Source organism: Ambystoma mexicanum, chromosome 3p, assembly GCF_040938575.1.
Source record: "Ambystoma mexicanum isolate Mex_15411 chromosome 3p, UKY_AmexF1_1, whole genome shotgun sequence".
In the NCBI taxonomy this organism is placed as follows: domain Eukaryota; kingdom Metazoa; phylum Chordata; class Amphibia; order Caudata; family Ambystomatidae; genus Ambystoma; species Ambystoma mexicanum.
The window spans coordinates 1,236,111,403-1,236,131,146 of NC_090925.1; the positions used below are offsets into that span (position 1 = coordinate 1,236,111,403).

General features: G+C 50.7%; 1 protein-coding gene across 2 annotated transcripts in view; it reads right to left on the reverse strand.

Moving 5' to 3' along the window:
* Positions 1 to 19,744, reverse strand: part of ATF7IP (activating transcription factor 7 interacting protein) — an 813,149-nt gene that overhangs the window by 571,917 nt on the left and 221,488 nt on the right. The window lies entirely within an intron of this gene.

Below are 19,744 nucleotides of genomic sequence, written 5' to 3' on the forward strand. Positions count from 1 at the left end.
GAGCTAATACTTACACCTAACATTTTGTCAATGGTTGGGAACTGTGTGCGTGTTCATTTCTTTTAGTGTTGATGCATTAGGCCTAATGTAAAGTATGCGAAAAACCGCGGTTATAATTACATGTTTACCTTTTAAAGCTGTATACTCGCCCACAAACAGTGGCATATCGACCTTAGATGAAGCCGGCCATGTTAGGGTTCTCTCCTGACCTCAAAGTTTCACCTGAGCAATAAGTAAGCGCAGTTCTCAAGTCACCGAACCATTCCAGCTAAAATGTTAAAAGGTATTTGTACCGCGCACCGTCACCAACGGAATTGGTCCCCAGGCGCTCTGGCGGATCTGTAAATAAGGTGGGGTGGGTTAGTAAGGTGAAGAGGGAGTAGGATAGTGAGAGGAGTGGTGTTCTGTTGGCAGCTTCAACTCGGTATACACCAGATGCTGAGCTTTGGTGCAGGTATTGGATCGGTGACAGGCCGCGTGTGCTGTTGAACCGGGTTATGTGTTGTTGCAGTGTTGTGAAGTGCGTGTGGTTTGTTGTGCAAGAGATGGTTGTGCGAGTTTTTTTTGAGTGAGATAAGTATGCAGAGTTTGAGCTTATATTGGTTAGTGGGTTACCCGACCTTTGGCATGCTAGCATTTGCAGTTCTGTCTCAGTGTGGCACCAGTTGACCCCCACAACTCTATCTGGATGCAGCGCTGACCAATGTTTAGAATTCTATCTGGGTGTGGGCCATTGGTCGAAGTGTACGAAAAGTAGTGGAACTATGTTCCCTGCTGGCCTGCACAACTCCCCACAGACCTCATCGCCGTGCCCCCTCCCATGCACAATAAAAACACCAAAACACATGTGCCTGCTCTTTAAGGAAACATCCTGTGCAGTGAACTGAAAGTGCAAGTTTCAACCTCTTCCTACACTTTTATTTTAAAACGAAACCGTTCCGGAACGGTTTCTTTTCAAAATAAAAGTATAGGAATGGTAAAACATAAAAGAAGTAAAGGAGTACCGCTCCCGCCCACTTCGACCACTGGTGTGGGAAAGTCAACATTCACAGTCCCATCCAGATGCGGCGCCAGCTAGTGTCTAGAAATCTGTCCAGGTGTGGGCATGCTATCAATCGCAACCCTATCTGGATGCTACGCAGGCTGGTGTTCACAATTCCAAATGTGGCACACGCCAACATTCAAGTTTCATCAAGTTTCATCTTGCTATCCTTCAATCAATCCCATCTAGATGCGATGCAGGCCAATGTCCACAATTCAAGGTGTGGCCTGCGCTAGTCTTCAGGTTTCGCATAGGTGCAGGCATGCTAACGTTCGAAGTCCTATCTAGATGCGACGCAAGCTAATATTTCACAAATCTATCTTGGTGTGGGTATGTTGGCATTCAGCTTTCACCTAGGTGCGGGCATGCCAACATTCATGGTCCTATCTAGATGCGATGCAGGCTGATATTCTCAATTCTGTCTAAATGTGGACATGCTAATATTCACAATTCTATCTAAGGGCGGGCATGCTAGCATTCAAAGTACCCTCTAGATGCAACGCAGGCCAATGTCCACAATTCCATCCAAGTGTGGCCATGCTAATATTCTCAATTCTATCTAAATGCGTCTGCCGGTCTGGATATGGTGCGTCCGGTAAGTGCAAGTGGGTGAGTCACTTGAGGGCTTTCGTCTGGGTCTAACTATGTGTTCAGTCTCTGGAGCCTTCCTTTTGTGGCCATTTTCCATGATATCTGATGCTCTGTCGAGTGGTTAGTTCTTTGGTTTGAGTGTTTGTCCAGTTTGAAAGTGGCCGGGATTGGAGTTATTTTCATCGTTGTTTTAATGTCTGCGCATTCTGGTGCGTCTCTGTTGTGGTTACCCTGTGAAGAGCCATGATTTGAGGAGTTTCCTGAATGCTAGATGGTTTGTTGTGTTCCATATATTCTTAGGTAGGTCATTCCAGGTTTTGGGTGCCTGGTGGGAGAAAGAGGATCCTCCGATTTATTTCTATTGTAGAGTTTTGGTTCCAGGCGTATGTCGGTGCTATATCTTAGTTTTCTTGTCGGTTGATGTAGGCCTAGTTTGTCGCTTAGGAATTCTGCGCCTTGTTTGTGTATTGCTCTGGGCATGATGCAAATGGACTTGAACTTTATTTGTTGTTTAAGTGGTAGCCAGTGTAGTATTTTTAGCGTGAGTGGGATGTGTTCTCTTCGGGGTAGCTTGAGGAGGAGTCTGGCTGCTACATTTTGTATGTGTGGCAGTTTTTTTTAGAAGTCGTTCGGTCATGTCCAGGTATAGGCTGTTGGCATAGTCTACTCTGGACATGATCAGAGCGATGATGGTAAGTGTTTTGTTGGCGAATGACAGGAACGGTAGGATCCTTTTTGCTGCTCACAGGAGGAAGAAACATTTCTTGATTACCAAGTTTACTTGTGGCTCTAGAGTGAGATTGTTATCCATCAGGACCCCTAGGTTTTTTACAGTTGATGATGGTTCTGGTGTGGTGCCGAGCTCTCTTGGCCAGGGGATGTAGTTTATGTCTCCTCCCTTTTTTGAGACGATCATCATCTCTGTTTTGCCTGGGTTGATTTTGAGATGGTTGAGGTTCATCCAGTTGAATATGTCACAAAGGCAATTCTCTAATGTGGCGTTTGCTTCTCAGGTATCTTGTATGTTGAAGATTATTTGAGTATTGTCGGCGTAGTTGTAGCATGTGAGGCCGTGTTTTTTGATGAGTTTGATTAGTAGGTACATGTAGATGTTGAATAGCAGCGGGGAGAAGGATGAACCTTGTGGTACTCCGCACGTGGAGTCTCTGGGTTTGGATTTAAAAGGTTTCATCCATACTGTTTCTGTTCGGTTTGTTAGGAAGGATTTGATCCATAGTAGGGCAGTGTCTGTTATCCCTAGTCCTTCTAATCTCTTTATGAGGATGGTGTGGTTGACCGTGTCGAAAGCTGCAGACAGATCAAGGAGAATCAGGGCGGTACTGTTGTCCGAGCCTGCGTTTGTTTTTAGGTCGTCCCATATTGAGAAGAGCGCCGATTCTGTTCCTCTCATAGGTCTGAAACCAACTTGTGCCTGGTCTAGTAGGCAATGCTCTTCTATGAATTCTTGGGTTATTTGGTAGACATACGTTTCTAGCAGTTTGGCTATGTACGGTATGTTGGAGATGGGTCTGTAGTTAGATAAGTCCTCTACGTTTCCTGTTGTGTCTTTGAGTAGCGGCTTGATGTAGGCCGATTTGAAGACCTGTGGTACTTTACCTGTTGAGATTGAGAGGTTGAGGAGGTTCCTGTGGTATTCCATGGGGGTTCCTTGTTTGAGAATTGTTTTGTATATGTCCGGGGGGCAGGGGTCTTCAGGAGAGCCCGATTTGTTGTTTTGGTTTACCAGTTTGACGAAAGCCTCAAGTGAAGTTCCGTAGCTTGTTTGCGTGTTCCTCGTCGGTGTCGGTGGGGTTTGCGCTGTGATCGGTTGGTCTGTTTTGAATGGTGTGTTGGATGGAGGTTATTTTGTTCTTGAAGTGGTCTCTGAGGTCCTTGCAGAGTTTCATCGATGGAATTGGCGTGTTGTTGCAGCCCGGTGGGTTTTTGATTTTGAATAGTTCTTTCTGAGCGTTTCGTGCTCTGAAGATTCGGTTGTCGTAATGTTTCCTCTTCGCTTTTTGTATTTCCTTTTTATATGAGCGGATCTGTTGTAGGAATTTCAATTTGTTTGCGGAGGTGTTGTTGGTCCTCCATTCAGATTCTAGTTTTCGTTTTTTTTTCTTTTCATGGCGTTGAGTAGTGGGGTGAACCACTTTGCTGTGGTTTTCTTACGTGATAGGGTGAAAGGCTTTTCTTTGGCGATGTCGTCTAGGGTTGTTGCGATCCAGGTATGAAGTAGGGCAACTTTTTTGTCTAGATCTGCTTCTTCCATGGTTGATGCTTGTGGTTTGCTGAGTTCTAGGAGTTCGGTTAGGTTGGAGTTTTTTAGGGTTCTCCAATTTCTTTTCATCATGATGAGTCGTTTTTCTTGTTGCTTTTTTGTTGGAGCGGCCGTTGTGATTATGAATGGAATGATGAGGTGGTCGCTCCAAAGTATTTGAATTGGGGGTGCCGTGGTGATGAGATCCTTGTTGGCGAAGATTGCGTCAAGTGTGTGCCCTGCTGAGTGGGTTGCTCCTTTGACTAGTTGTTGTAGGTTCATGGCTGCTAGTTGGGCGGTTAGGGATTTTTGTGTGGTTGTGGTTTCTTTGTCGAACCAGATGTTGAAATCTCCAAGGATGATCAGATGATTGTACTTGATGGCTAGGGTGGTGATTGCTTCCGTGAAAGCGTCTATGAAAGTCGCATCGTAGGTTGGTGGTCTGTATATCAGTATGAATTTCAGGTTAGTTTTGGGGTTTACTGAAAGTCGTAGTATTAAGGATTCGCATTTCTCGACGTTTAGAGGATCTTCCATTTTGATGGCCAGTTGTTCCTTGTGGATGATCGCTAGTCCCCCCCCACCCCCTCTTTTGGATTTTCTGTTTGTTTGGATGCATTTGAAGTCTTCAGGCAAGCAGTTGTTGAAGGTGATCTTGTAGTTGTCGTCTAGCCATGTTACGGTTATAAATAGGATGTCTATGCCTCCTTCTGAAAGGAGGTCGTATATTTCAGTTGAGTGTTTGGACATTGACCTTGCGTTTATTAGGTTACAATGGATTCTCTGGGTGAGATTTTGTTTTGAGGTTATTTGTTGTTCAAGTTTGTAGTTGTCTGTTTGTGGTGTTTCCGCGTTGATGTCGGTAGGATGAAGAACGGCGACGGCTGCTTCTGCATTAAAGCGGTCCAGTAAGTTGGTAACAGGGCTGATTATTCTTGGTGTTTCTGCTGTGATGCTGTTCGGATGAAGATCAGCAGTGGTTTCTTCATGGAGTCCGATTGTTGGGTGGGAGGTAGCATTGCTGGTTGTCTGTGCTTCGCCGTATTGTGCGGGATGTAGAGGAAATCGATGTTGTCCCTCTGTTCTTGTAATGTAAGGTGTGATGTAAAGCAAAAGGTGTTCTCAATTGGTTCAGGTAGGATCATTTAAATCGTTTACTTTATTGTAAAAATCAAACCACATGGCTTTTGCCACATGATTATAATGTATAAGGCTGCAGATTTCTGAAAATGGCAATGGCCCATGATAGAACATTATCTTTGCTTCCATTTGTTCCCTTTGGGCTATGCCAGAACTTGGACATTTCAATTAAAACAAATAACTCGCAGGAAGCAATTTCTACGAGGGCGGAAAACAATGTAGCGATGTAAATATAATCGGAAACCTGCGGCTTGCATTTTTGCAGGCATGGACACAAAGGCTTGTCGTTGTCTCGTAAACCTAGAAATAACTGCCAAATGCACCTTGACTGAGGACAACGCCAGGCCTTCTTGCGCCAGCTGTAAGTACAGGATATCTGGGCCGGCGAGACGTCCAATGGCTGTATTCCTGGATGCCCCTCACACCAGGCACAGAACCTTGCCCATTTACAACACTATGAAACATTGTTAGAACGTGACCTTGCCGCCTCCTTGCCGCGGACACTCCTGCGAGATACCTAGATGGCCGAACTCTGTGTGGTCAGGAGCCACGCAGCCAGGCCGAGAGATGCCGGATCGTGATGCCACAGTCGGCCTTTGTCCTCCGACAGGACATCCCAGTCTGCTCCTAGACGAAATGGCTCTTCCACAGCCAGATGAAGGAGGTCTGAGAACCACATCAGCCTGGGCCAGAACGGGGCTACCAATATCACTCTGCACTGGTACTTGCGCACCCACTGAATCGTTCTCTTAATCAGTGGAAACAGGGGAAACGCATACGCGAAGAGGCCCGACCACGGAACAAGAATGCGTCCCCCATAGAATCCGGATGAGCCAGTCTGCTGGCAAACCCCGGACACTGCTTGTTTTCTTGCGTGGCAAACAAATCCAGTGGGGGAGACCCCCATTTTCGGAAGAGTTTTGCAACCTGCTGGTCCTTCACCCGCCACTCGTGTTGCTGGCTGGTGTCCCTGCTGAGCACGTCGGCCTGAACATTCTGTACCCTCGGCAGATGGAAAGCCACAATATGGACCCCTGAGCCAGGGACCAATGCCAGACCTCCTTCGACATGATCCGGGAATGCGTGCCGCCCTGCTTTCTCAAATAGAACACTGTGGTGGTATTGTCCGTCAACACCCGCACCACCTTTCCATGAATGCGAGGTAGAAATGACATCAGAGCCCAGTGCACCGCTCTACTCTAGCACGTTCATATGCAACCCTGTCTCCTCCCGAGACCATAGGCCCAGTACCTGTGACACGTCGAGATGCGCCCCCCACCCCACCTGTGAGGCGTCTGCCACGATGGTGAACTGAAACTGTGGTTCCAGCAGGGACATGCCCTGCACGAGATTGTCTGTGCAAGTCAACCACTGAAGAGCAGAGCTTCCACCAGCCCCTGGACACAACCTCTTTGTAAGACCACAACCCTTGACTCTGCGACCACCTGTCTGCAAGGAATTCCTGTACTGGTCTTATGAACAGGCGCCAATTTGGAATGAGCGGAATGCATGACGCCATGGCTCCCAACAGCGACATGTAACTTCAAACCGAGACCACCGTACTCTGGCCCTACTCGCCCGCCTTGGACCGAAACTTCACCACTCTTTCGCTGGAAGTTTTGACCAGATTGTTCTGGGTAAGAAACGGAGCACCCAGAAACACCAACTCCCTGGACGGCGTCAGATATGATTTTTCGAAGTTGATAAGGAATCCAAGCCGTTGCAACAGGTCCATGTTCACCATGAGAGAGACTCAGACGTCCGTTCCTGCGACAGACCCCTCACCAACCAATCGTCTAGATAGAGGTACACATGATGGCCTTCCCTGCGGAGGACGGCAGCCACCAGAGCCAGGCACTTTGTGAATGTCCCAGGAGACAACTTCAGGACAAAAGGGGAGGACCCGGAACTGGTAGTTATCTTCCCTGACCACAAAACACAGGAACTTGCAGTGATTTTGCCTCATCAGGATGTGAAAGTAGGCGTCTTGCAGATCTAACACCAGAAACTCCCCCGGTTGTACCGAGCGGAAGACATCCTGGAGTGTGAGCATCTTCAACTTCAGGTGTTGCAGATATCTGTTTAATTGCTTAAAGGATAGTTCCGGGACTTTTTTTTATTGTCCAGACGGTTCGGCCATGTGTTTTTAGGCATAACTCGGTAGATCGTAGAAAACTTTCCTATGGACCTTACCCGACTTTTCGTCCATTAACGCACTCGAAATCAGCCGCCATTTTCTGATAATCCTATCATTTCCCCCCATCGACCTGGCTCACCTGCTTTTGCGGCACTAAATCAAATCCCCCGCCCCTGAGCCTGACATCAGCAGACGCGTACCGCCCATTTCCCAACGCCAAAGCATGTTTCGTGTCAACAATCGCTGCGCCTCAGCTAATGAAGTGTCGCCATGGAAATGGCAGGACGCCTCTTTCCTCAATAAGTATAAACACACCGTTTCACAACACACAGCAGCAGATTTTCGATTCCATTACTCACTCTGTGGTACTTTGAGTATTCTGTGACTCGTTTCTGTGCTCTGGTCAGCTACCTTCGCCGCTTCTAGGCCTTGTGAACACCTGTACCATCTCTGTAAATTATTTTACTTTCTTTACCACACAATGGCTACAATAATGCCGTATATGTACGAGCCCGAGTACAGCGAGGAAGAACTACTGGAAAGGCAAGCACGCGAAAACGATGGGGATTCGGACGGCAGTTGGGAGGACCAGTCAACGGATGAAGAGCCTGGACCATGTCGCATGGACGGCGTCTCCACCTGGTGCACGTGCAATCGGTCCGAGCTAATGCCAACTGAGGAGGAGAACTGCTGCTGCCGTGAAAATTCCGGGTGCTTGGCCTACATTTCGGAAGGCGAGCCAAGTCCGCAATGCATCACCGAGCTGCCAGAGTTCAGGGAAGCCTGCCTCTCACGGACCGTGTTGAGGATGATGATGGTGCTTATGCACGAACTTCGCGGCACTGTTCGTCCGCGTAATCCGAGTAACGAGTAAGTATACTCTGGTTGTGATGTCAGTGATGCCACTACTATTTCATGGTCGTCTCCCACATATAAAATTACATCTACATATCATTCGAATGCATGTAAATTGGTTCCATATTGTGCATTTTCTAGATAGAATTTTTTTCAAAGCAGAATGACATTTTTTACCTGAATCGACAGTGATAAGAAAGTTTTGTCATTTTAATACAGTTTGCATCTTTCATTTTCACAGGTGGTACAGGCTGGTGGCCTATCGTTGCTTCACTTGGTGGCTTCACGGGAGGCTCGGACACCGCGTTCGGAGAGTAATACCTGCCTGTGCGGTACTTGCCATTAGACAACATTTCCCCAGCGACAGTGGACAATACCCCGGATTTTCCCTGGATGTGCTGCAACCGGAACTTTACAATATGTAATGTTTATTATTTATGTTCAATTGAAATTAAGATCTAAAATAAAACCCAACATATATTTTAACAATGGTTGTTTTGATTTTTTAAATGAATCTAGTGTGTCTCCATTGAATAGTCTTCCTGTGCCTTGTCTTGTCACACCACATGTCTCCGGCCAGCATCCTCCCTCACGCTGGCCGCCCACCTTCAATCCACATAACCGTTGAACCCATATGCAGCAGACATACATATGTTATTTTGCGGGTTGGCATCAAGCCTCCCGGCCTTGCCTCCTCCCCCAAAAATACTTACCACACCACTTTGTTCAAGCGTTGGCAATAAAAGGCCGTTGGATTTTATTGATACAAAACATGGTTATAGGTAAATAATCAATATGGTTGATCATAATAAATCATCCTTTTGGGCACCGGGTACAGAGATGACCCCCTCTGGCCCGTGCCGCCTTGCCACCACAGGCCAGCCTGCTGCTGACTAACTGCCTAGGCATCCAGGGTCTCCAGGGTGAACTGCACCCATATATTCTCCTGGGAGGGTGAGTGTAACGCTCACCTGATTCCCGTAGAGGCGCCGGTCTTGACTGGGCGTATACCGTATCTTCAAAGGTGATGTGTAATACGCGGCTGGCTCTTTGGGCTGGACCTCTGTGCACTGTATGTCTAACTCGAAGGGTAAGATGTCTGCAGATAGAAAATATGGGATTAAGGAACTGGGTTATTGAATGTCTCTCTCTTCTTCCCTTTCTCTTCTCCTGTAGAACCCCAAAGGTTAACGCTCTCACCTTAGGTAAGTGAACGCTGTGCTCTCCATCTGCCTCGGGGCAGGGTGCTGTAACCAGTTTCTTCACTGGATAAGGGGAGCAGGCCTCTTGACTTCAGAGGACTGCTGTCCGTCGTTTACTGCACGAACGGTAAGTTTCGAGTAATTCTAATGTCTTTAAAGTCTTTAGTAATGATGTCTCTTGTTTTGCAGGGTTCCGGCGATGGCGGATGACGGGCTGAAGTGAGTTGAAGATGGAGCCCGTGTGATGAATAGAAGCGCCTGGAAGCACGTAAGTAAGCGCTTGTTGCCTGCTTCACGATGCGCTCTGTCTTTTTATTTTGCAGGTACAAGTTCGAAGCGGCTGCAGGGTGCCGGAATACCCACTGGGTTAGATGTGGAAAGGAGTAATGGCACGTGAGTATTAAAGTTCCCCAATGTCTTTAAACGCACCTTGTTTTGTCTTTCAGATGCGGGATGCAGCTCCGAAGGCCTCCGGAGCGTGCGAAGAGTTGGTAAGCTTTTGTCTTTCAGATGCCGGAATGCAGTGTGAAGACCTCCGGAGCACACGAAGAGTAGGTAAGCCTTTGTCTTTCAGATGCCGGAATGCAGCGCGAGGCGTTGGTGACAGCCGATGGACCAGGTAAGTGAAGAGCTGTCACTGAAGACCGTAATGCTAACCTGTTCTTTCTTGTCTTTATAGGTGTTGCTGAAGACTGGATTCAGGATGGTAAGCCTTTTTCCTTAGGCCCAGGATCAGATGCAGAAGACACGATGAGCGTTCTGCTGCAGAGGATGCAGAATAACGCAAAGCAAGATTCATCCATCGGGTGTGGTTTAAATAGCCTCCTGTAGTGCTTAGGTGTCTCCTTCCACAGACACGCCTAGGTAAGAAAAGAGTTCCTGCTTTCCAGAAGAGTTCCAGTGTTCTGAATCTAGGGAGTGGCTCCTGCCCCACCCAACAGGAAAAGTAGTTCCAAACAGAAGAGGATCAGAGGCTCAACTGGCAGGCAAGTAAGCAGCATGGTCTGCTGCAGGTAAGTCCACCCAAGCATTATGAGCCCGGCGCTTCCAGCGCTGGGACTGGGCATATTTATGAGCCTGGTGCCACTGGCGCCAGGACTGGGTCCAAAAGGTCCCAATTGGGACTGGTTGGCACTCGGAACCTGGGTTATGGATCTGCTTCCAAGGGAGTTGGGAAAACCCTGACCTTTTGAAAGCAGAGATCATGACAGTGAGGTATTTATAAACTCACCCCCCTGCCTTCCATGTACTAGATCCTGCAGCCTGCCTCTTACATGCAGTTAGATGGCCTCTCCTTGGCGAGGCCCTGCGGCAAACGAGTCTTGTCTGCACGACCACTGCCCCAATCCACCCCCCCCGCCCTATCAAAGGCAGTTCGCACCGGGGTACTTGCGCTGGCAAGTGGAGCTGTCAGGGAGCGATAAAGGCCAAGAGGTGCCAAAGACCATGTACACTTCAAAGTGGTCTATAGAGCATGGGTTGTTGTTCCCATGTCTACCTCCAGACCCCGTGTCTCCTGCCAAGCATCCCCCCTCACGCTGGACGGCCCCCTGCAATCCACATAAGTGTGTCTCCATTCACGAGTCTTCCTGTGTCTTGTCTGCACGACCACCGCCCCAATCCACCCCCCGCCCTATCAAAGGCAGTTCGCACCGGGGTACTTGTGCTGGCAAGTGGAGCTGTCAGGGAGCGATAAAGGCCAAGAGGTGCCAAAGACCATGTACACTTCAAAGTGGTCTATAGAGCATGGGTTGTTGTTCCCATGTCTACCTCCAGACCCCGTGTCTCCTGCCAAGCATCCCCCCTCACGCTGGACGGCCCCCTGCAAACCGCATAATGCCACGACATATACACGTCATTCATTCACAAACACACCCCTGTTTCGAATTCTTTATAACCCACTTCATATTTCTAATGAGAACTTCTTTGCGCTTTGCTAGTCAACCCGTGAAGGTGCTGGTTATCTGCTCTTCGTCTCTGTGAACTTCCGTGACCACTTCGAGGAAACTCGTCAGTTTGCAACCTGTGAACTGCTCCCTGTTCTACGACAAGAAACTACTCTGATCCCTGCTTCTATTTGTTTGTTCGTCAAGGTAAGGCCATGTACCATAATCATTTTGCGTCCAATTTCTTTTCGTTCAAGACAGTACATGCAAGTAACTAGTCACATGTTCTGAGTTTAGTCAAATTATTTTTCTATTTTTTTAAAGTTATTCAAATACTTATCCGCATGTGAATAACGTGTATAGTTCCAAGAACCAAAACGAACCTTGCATTGAACCTTTTATGTGTCATTTAATTTTTTAACACATTGGTATTCATAGAGAATTGTTGATCTTTACTTTTCAGAACTTTCCACAATGCCTGCCTGTTCCATTGGCGGTTGCCCTTCGAAGACCCATAATAAATCTGAAGGTACTATAATGCATGTTTTCCCTAAGACAATAGATCAGATAAGAGAATGGGTCCGATATTGCGGATATCCACCGTCTGAGCTTGAAAGTAGAGTCCTAGAAGTCTTTGCGGACAAGAGGGGTGATCGATACCGCATCTGCAGCAGGCACTTTACCTCTGACATGTACTCCACATCATTGCTAATAAAGAAGAACACACCGCAAGCGAGGCGAAAATTGCTCTCAACCGCTATTCCCACTCTATTCGTCCACATCCCTCCACTGGTGAGTCAAGTTTACGTATTTATCTCTCGGCCTTGCGGTAGTGTGTAGCATTAGCTAACAATAATTTCCCCATTTATGTATCCACTCAATATGAAGGCGGAAGATTCTCCATCCGTGTCGTTATTGCAGTCATCAGCCACTTCAAGCGCCTATCGGGTAATCTTACTTGGCTATTCTGCCACTGACTTGTTTTAGGCATGTAAATCAATAGTTTTAATTTATCGTGTAATTATTTTACCTAATGGTACACCCTTGTACTCGTCCTCTAGTCTTTGTTTTCAGTTATAATTATTGTTATCCAAAATAATGCAAGTACTGTCTTTCAGGGAGATGCTGAGGAGTCCAACGTATTGACGACAACCGTTGATGTCACTCAGATGCTCGAGGTACGTTTCCGGACAGTTCCATCGATGGAGATCATCAGATCTTGCATTCTTGTAGCGTGATTGTTACACACAATGTTTCTTTCGTTTTTAGCCATTGATATGTCCTTCTGTCGTCGCCCTCCTATGTGTCTTCTTTTTTCAATATTGTGTTCATTACTAATGAAAGTCCTATGTTTCAGGGAGTCGATGGAGCATTAGTCCAAGAAGAAGGGGGAGCATGCAGTTACGGGTCGGCGCAACAGCTTGCAGAAGTGTGCACCGCAGTTACATCGTCCCTTGATGTTCTTATGCATTTCGAGGTATGGATACTGACAGTTCGATCAAGCGAAATCATATGACGTGATTACATCCGCTATACTTCCTTCTTTATTAAACGCAAGTACTATGTTTCAGGGAGATGATGGAGCTTCTTCTACAAGAACATCACCCCTAGTAGTTGATGCAGATCTCTGGGTGGTGAAACTTCATACGATCAAGCAAATCGAATCATATTTAGATATCCATTATTTATTTTAGACAACTGATCATTTGTGCAGGTCTATTTAGATGAGCCGTTGACGCCTGCACAAAGTTTATGTTCTTTTTAACAAAATAGAAAACCATACTAATGCAATTACTGTGTTTCAGGGAGTTACCGAAGCATCATCTTCAATAATATCATCAATGGAAGTCTATGAGGAGCCCGAGGTATGGATCTTGACAGTTCCATCTAACTAGATCAACTATGCGTGAATAGTTATGATGAAATACCAGGAGTACACCCCGTGGCCCCGCTCCGAGACCGGAACTGGTTCTATTGCCCCTTTCTCTAGCATGAGGACCACCTCCTGCCACAAGACAGGAAGATGCGGTTGCACCACAAACACGGGTGGAATGGGGACAGGAGGACGCCGAAACTCCACGAGCGGCCGAGATGTACTGTGTCCAGCACCCAGCAGTCTAACATGATAAACTGCCACTCGGCGACGTGGTAGGCCACCCTGCCCCCCAGTCGATTGGCCACAAGGCAGTCATTGTTGAGATTTCGACTGCCTCCCTTTAGCAACCAGGGCTTGTGTACCCTTCTTGCGCTGTGCTTGAAAGTCTGCACTTTTGAGCCGACTGAAACGAGCACGTGTAGCCTTGAGACACATAGCCTGAACGTCCATAAGGAACAAGTTACTTACCTGTAACTGTTGTTCTCCAGCATGGGTCTGGCATGGATTCACATGCTCATGAATATTCCCCGTCGTCAGGCTGGGAATCCTCGGTAAAGAAAAAATCAGTATCAGTTTCGTTTCGGATCTGTCTTTCGTAGTAGTAACCAATCACTGATCTCTGCGTCATACTGACCACAGCCAATGACTGCCCTCTACCTAAGCCCCGCCTCTGGCAACCATCTTCAGATTTGGTAGCACGTGAAGTGGCAGTATGACCAAGTGAAGAGCCGCAGAGGGGTAGGCGGGAGGGTTCGCATGTGAATCCATGCCAGACCCATGCTGGAGAACAACAGTTACAGTTAAGTAACTTGTTCCTTCTCCAGCATGGGGTCTGGCATGGATTCACATGCTCATGAATAAAGAATACATAGCAGTACACACATGCACAACCACGGGAGGTGGCAAAGGCTCAACATTAAGCATTACATCAAACTCAACATTAAGCAATTCTTACCTCCACACCAGGCTCACCTTAGGCGAACAGGTTGCGCAGCACTGCTTGGCCGACCCTGGACTCCTCCCTGGAATCCCGATCGACGCAGTAGAATTTCGTGAAGGTGTGCGTCGACCTCCACGTAGCAGCCCTGCAGATGCCCAGCAAGGCACACCAGATAGGCACGCCGTGGTAGCTGTGATCGCTCTGGTGGAATGGGCTCTCGGACGGCCAAGCAGCGGTCGGTCTGCCAACCGATGACAGTACATGATACAGCCGGAGAGCCATCTGGAAATGGAGGCCTTTGAGAGAGCCTTACCCTGATTGACAGGTCCAAAGTTCACAAAAAGTTGTGACGTCTTCCGAAAACCCTTCGTGCGGTCCACTTAGAACTTCAGCGCTCTAGCCACATCCAGCGAGTGCAAAGTCCTTTCAGCCGGCGACGAAGGCGACGGGAAGAAAACAGGCAACACCAAGGGTTCGTTGAGGTGGAAGTCCGACGGCACTTTGGGCATGAAGGAGGGGTGCGTCCTGAGCACCACCCTCGTGTCGTGAAAAGTCAAGTACGGCGGCTTGCAGGAAAGGGCCTGGATCTCTCCCACTCGTCGTGCGGAGGTGATGGCCACAAGGAACGCTGTTTTCCACGACAAGAACTTCAACGGAGCCGAGTGCAAAGGCTCGAACGGAGGTCCCATGAGCTTGGTCAGCACCACGTTGCGCTCCCACGCCGGGGTCGGAGCCTTCAGCGGCGGGAACGATCTGAACAGTCCCTTCATGAATTCCTTCACCAGACGATGAGACCACAAAGACGTCCGCCCCGTGGTTCTGGTGTATCGGGAGATCGCAGCAAGATGAATCTTGATGGACGCATGAGCCAGTCCAGCCTTGGCCAGCGTCAGAAGGTACGGCAGTACTTGGGGAGCCATAATCCGTAGAGGGTTAATCTTCTGTGCGTAGCACCAGACAGAGAACCTCTTCCATTTGTGTCCATAGCATTTAAGAGTTGAGGACGCCCTGGCCTTTGCAAGAACCTCTCTGCAGTCGGCCGGGATGTCGTATCCTCCAAACTCTAACGCTGCAGGAGCCAGGCCTGCAAGTTCAGTGACTTCGGGTCGTGATGGAGGATGGCACCTCCTTCCCTGGAGAGAAGATCCGCGTCCACTGGCAGCTTGATTGACGGGGACGCTGACAAGTCCAGAAGGTCCGGGAACCATATCTGCCTCGGCCACGCAGGTGCGACGAGGATCATCCTGCACCGTGACCTTTTGAGCTGGTTGATGAGCCGGATCAGCAATGGCAATGGAGGGAACGCGTATAGAAACAGGCCCTCCCAGGGGAACGAGAAAGCATCGCCCATGCTCCTCGGCTGGGGAAACCTGCTGGCGAACCTCCGGCACTTGGAGTTCGTCGCTGTCGCGAACAGATCGATCTGGGGAGTGCCCCACCGTCGGAAGAGGCGGTCCACTAGATCCTGTTGTAGTTCCCACTCGTGGCACGAGCGCAGCTCTCTGCTGAGCGAGTCGGCGATGGTGTTTTTTATTCCTGCCAGATGAAACGGCACCAGAAGCATCCCTTGGGCGACGGCCCAATGCCACAGATCCTGCGCCTCCTTGGACAGGGCTGGGGATCTGGTACCGCCCTGCTTCCTGATGTAGAACATGGTGGTAGTGTTGTCGGTGAAGATCCTCACCACCTTGCCCTTGAGGGACGGAAGGAAGGACCCGAGGGCCCAAAACACTGCACGGAGCTCCAGGACGTTGATATGGAGGGACTTCTCTGTTGGGAGCCAAAGGCCTCTCGCGTGCAGATTTTCGGTGTGCGCTCCCCACCCTTCCAGGGAGGCATCCGTGGTCACTGTCTCCTGGTGGCCGGGGGTCTGGAAGTCCATGCCCGCCGTCAGATGCGCGCGGGTGCCCCACCACCGGATCGCTCGTCGGAAACTTTCGTCGAGTGTGATCCTCTCCTCGAAGCTGCCCGTCGTCTGGATCCAACGCGCGTCCATGAACTCCTGTAACGGGCGCATCCGAAGCCTGCACAGGCGGATGAGATAAATGTAAGACGACATCATTCCGAGGAGGGATTTGATGGACCTCACCCTGGCCGCGTCCGCAACCAGCATCCGCTGCACCTTGCCCAAGATGGCCCTCGTCCTCTCCTCCGACGGAGAGGCCAGAAGCGACACTGTGTCGAGCTTCGCTCCCAGAAACAGTGCGTCTTGCGAGGGCACCAGGTGGGACTTGGCGTAGTTTATGGAGAATCCCAGGTCCGTGAGTAGTTGAACGGTCCTTGCCGTGTGCTCCACGGCGAGCTCCTTTGTCTTTGCACGGATGAGCCAGTCGTCCAGGTAGGGGTAGATGGATCCCCTCTCGGCGCAGCTGCGCCGCCACCGGTGCGAGGCACTTGGTGAACACCCTGGGTGCCGACCTCAAACCGAAGGGAAGGGCTTTGAACTGGTAGTGACGCCCTTGGACCACGAACCTGAGAAACATTCGGTGTCCCTTTAGGATGGGGATATGGAAGTAGGCATCCTCCAAATCCAACGACGACAGAAAATCGCCCTCCTCCAGCTGACCCAGGACGTGTTGGAGGGTGACCATCCGGAACTTCTGTGCCTTGATGAATTTGTTCAGTCGTCGTAGGTCCAGGATGGGACGACATCCTCACGTCTTCTTCACGTGGAAGTATCTTGAGTAAACTCGGGAGCCCCGAAGCCTCTTTGGGACGAGCTCGATGGCGCCCTTCTTGAGCATCGCCTTTACCTCCAAGAGAAGTTGAGGGACGTGATGTTCTTTCCTGGCCACAGGGGGAACGCGCGGGCACCTCTTTAGAAACTCGAGCGCGTGACCCTGAGCTAGGGCGTCCAGCACCCAACGGTCGGTGGAGATGGACTCCCACACGCTGATGAAGCTCGCCAGCCGGCCTCCCACCGGGGTGCTTCGGTGGGGGCCCGACCCCGCGGCCGGTTCAGTCCTGCTTCGACGAGGCTTTGCCGCCTTGTCTTCCCTGGCGACGACGGCGGGGTCCGCCTGACCTGCCTCGTCCCCTGTAAGCTTCCTGTGACGACGAACGGGCCGCTTGACGGTAGGTGGAAAATCCGCCGCTGGAACCTTTGGAGGCACCCTGTTTGCCTCCGCCGCTCCGAAAGGGCGGCCGCCGTTGCTGGAGAACCCCAAGAGCCCAGGCCGTCTCCGTGTCCGCCTTGATGGCTTGAAGGGAATCGTCCACTGTTTTCCCAAACAGGTGGTTTCCGTCGAACGGCATGTCCAAGACTCTGGTCTGCACGTCCTGACTGAAGTCAGTAGCCTTGAGCCATCCACGCCGCCTAAGGCACACGCCGTTGCCCAACTGGCGGAATCCAGTGTCAGCGATGTCCGTCGCAATTGTAATGTCGTGGTCAGACGCCACCTCTCCTTCCTGCAAGATCTCTAGGGCTTCCGCCCTCTTGTCGTCTGGTAGGAAGTCCAGCAGGGGGGCCAGTTTGTACCACAACTCCCTGTCGTAGCGGGCTACGATAGCCAAGGAGTTGGCCGCCTTAATCGTCGTCGCTGCCGACGAGATGTCTCTGCGTCCCATCGTGTCCAATTTCTTACCCTCGCCGTCCGGCGGGGTGGTCGACGTAGAGGCCGCCCCCCCCCCCCGCTTTCTTCCTGGCCGCCGCGGAGACGACCGAGTCCGGGGTCGGCTGTGCCCGAAGGCACAAGGGGGCCGCGTCCGGGAGCCGGTACTTCTTCTCGTACCAATCCCTTCTAGCCGGTGTCGCGGATGGGTTCTTGAGGAGGGCGAGGCCCTCATCCCAAATATCGTCCAGTAGAGGTATAGCGAGGACCGTCCTCCTCTTGGCCTCGCGACGTTGATAAAGGAAACCTTCCTTCTTCTCTTCCGGGCAGAGCTGGAAAAGCTTGGATGCCTGGCGATCATGGAGTGAAACGATCCAATCTCGTCGGGCAGGGAAGCCCGGGTAGGAGGTGACGACAGGAGATCCTCGTCGTAAACCTCGTCGTCCGTACCCGTCGCGGCCGTGTCAGTCCCCGTATCATCCCCACGTGTCGTGGACGGGGAGGAGGGCTGAACAGGGCGCGATGGCTGAAAAGGAGGTGGAGGATGAATCCTTCTCTTAGGGGGAGGGCTCCCAGAAGGGCCTGGTTCCGGGTCCCCCGTCGGGAGCGGTTCCTCCGTCGGTGGTAACGGCAGTCTCGTCCTTATCTCCGAGCATAAGGACTGTATAGCCAACAAAATGGCTGCCGAATTGTCTTGCCGCACTGGTTGAGGGGAGTCCGACGGGCGGTCAGGAGCCCCGTCGGCACCCTCGACGTTCTCATCGTCTCCTACGTCGGGGTCCCTCCCGACGGGCTGGTCTTCTTCCACGCCAACGCTGTGGCTTAAGACTTCGATCAGCTCCTCCTCAGAGGTTGAGGCCGAATCCACGACGACCTCCTGCCCCCCCTTTTTCTTCTCCGTCGGAGGTTTCACGGGGGTCCTGTCAATGGGCAAGAAAGAGGACTCCCTCCGCGGTGGCAGGGAGACTCTGGGCCCCGAGGTCGCCACCACTGGTGTAGCCTCCACAGGCTGAGCCAGGGCCGCCGCGACTGTCTCGATAGAGGCCTTGGCCGGGTGGATTAAGGCTTTCACCACCTTAGGTGCGCTCACCGCCTTCTCCTTGGGGGGAGGGTCACCGCCTCGCTCCCCCTCCGATGGGGCCTTCAAGCTCGACCGGGGTCTCTCCAGGAGCTTCGCCGGGTGCTCGGCCTTCCTCTTACCCGAGCCAGAGCGTTGGCTCGTGGTTGATGGCGCCGGGGAGGATGCGCCCTGCCTGGCGCCCGTAGAGCCCGACCGTTCGGCGCTCCCGGTGCCAGCGGACTCGCGGTGGTTGGCCTTCTGTTGGACCCCCGTCGCCGGGGCGCCCTCAAAGGTCTTAGAAGACCGCTCGGATTTCTTCTTCTCACCGGACGGGCTCTTTCCTTCCAGCCAGTTGGCGAGACGTTGATGGCGGTCCTTCATGGTCCGCTCCGACATATTGCCGCAAAACGCACAGTCCTTCTCCACGTGCGTCTTGTCCTCATGTAGGCAGTAAAGGTAAAGGGAGTGTTCGTCCTCCTTAAAGACATTCTGAAGCTGGCATCCAGGGCAGACCCTGAACAGCTTTCCGGGCGTCGATCTTCCCTTCTCCTGGGCCATGTCCGAGATGGGCCTGAGAAACTTCTGGAATCCTCCAAAAGCGTGGCTCGATGAAATCTTCACCCTTGAGGGGCGTAGACGAAACCGACACGGGTCCCAGTTAAATCGGATGAAGAGTCGGTGGAGCTTGAGCTTCTTTGACCGAAAAAAGAGAAATTTTTCTGAGAAAAAACGCCTCCCATCTTGAAAAAAAAGCACTAACGCTCGAAAGCAATAGCACGAGGATCCCAACACTTGAAAGTGCGGTAAAAATCTGAAGATGGCTGCCAGAGGCGGGGCTTAGGTAGAGGGCAGTCATTGGCTGTGGTCAGTATGACGCAGAGATCAGTGATTGATTACTACTACGAAAGACAGATCAGAAACGAAACTGATACTGATTTTTTCTTTACCGAGGATTCCGAGCCTGACAACGGGGAATATTCATGAGCATGTGAATCCATGCCAGACCCCATGCTGGAGAACTTCTATCTCGGGAGGCTGCAAACCGGGCATTACCAGAGGCTCCACAAAAGGCCCAAAACAAACGAAAAGGACGGCCACCCTGCAGGGAACCTAAAGACTTTGCCGTCTCAGGGTCCTCTTTCATGCCCTTCAGGGCCTCATCGATCCTTTCGCCGAACAAGTGTTCACCCTCTCAGGGCATATC